A 1,163-nucleotide genomic window follows, 5' to 3' on the forward strand; every position below is an offset into this window, starting at 1 on the left:
GGTTACACAACCAGCATATTTCAGCAGGGGATATCTAAATACATATATAAATGTTCAAACATAGGATTCAAATCTATAGTCAAGAATTTTTCTTTAACAAAATATACTTGTACTTTTATGAGTACAAAGACAAAGATTCCCAGTCTTGCTCTTATACCCAGATGTGGAATATGTCAAACCTCAGACCGTCTTCAAATACATATATATATATCAACAACAACAACAAAGATTTAAAATATGAAAAAAAAACAAGGTCATAACTGAGGTGTGTAATGCAATAGACTGAAAATTTAACTGAGTCCCAGGAGACCAAGCTGGATCCAATCCATCAGCTCTGTTATTTACTGCTTTGGTCTATAGGATTTACTTTCCTCCACTGTAAAATAAATGGATTGGAACTGATGAGTGCTAAGATCCTGCTCATTTTTTACAAGGAAGCAGAGGCCAAAAAATATTAAATAATTTTTCTGCACTCATAAGGTAGTAAGTGTCAGAACCTGGATTTGAAATGAAGTCCCTTGAATACAAATGCGAAATCCTGGTTCAGAGTTAAACTTTGCCATTCACTATCTTGTGAATTTGAACAAATTACTTAATCTCTCTGGGATTCAGTTTTCTTATCCATAAAACAAGAGGGCTAGATTCTGAGATACCTTCCATTCTAAATCTAGAATTCTGTAATCAGATTGGGACTATCACTCCACTGTGCTAAGGTATTTTCTTTGCCCAAAGCCATCTTCTTCTCAGGATTGGTCCTATAGAGTCTCCTCCATTCACACCTACAAACTTTTATTTCCTGAATGACTCTGTATGGAACTTCATCTTCTTCTTAATCATCACTAGCATTTATATAGCATTTTAAGGTTTTCAAAGCACCTCACATATGTTATTTCATTTGATCCTCACGATCATGAAAAGCATTATTATCACCATTTTGTAGATGAGGAATCTGAAGCAAACAGAGGGTCCAGCTAGCAAGCTGCTTAAGGCAAGATTTGAGCTCAGATTTTACTGATTCTCAATCCAAATCTCGATCTATTGTATTATTTAGCTGCCCTTGACTATGTCTCACCTTTTCCATTAAAATATATTTATTTAGATATTTTGCACTAGATGAAAGAGAGATTATTTGCCTCAAATGCTACCTATCTTTAATCACCGAA

This window comes from Antechinus flavipes, chromosome 2, assembly GCF_016432865.1.
Source record: "Antechinus flavipes isolate AdamAnt ecotype Samford, QLD, Australia chromosome 2, AdamAnt_v2, whole genome shotgun sequence".
Classification (NCBI taxonomy): domain Eukaryota; kingdom Metazoa; phylum Chordata; class Mammalia; order Dasyuromorphia; family Dasyuridae; genus Antechinus; species Antechinus flavipes.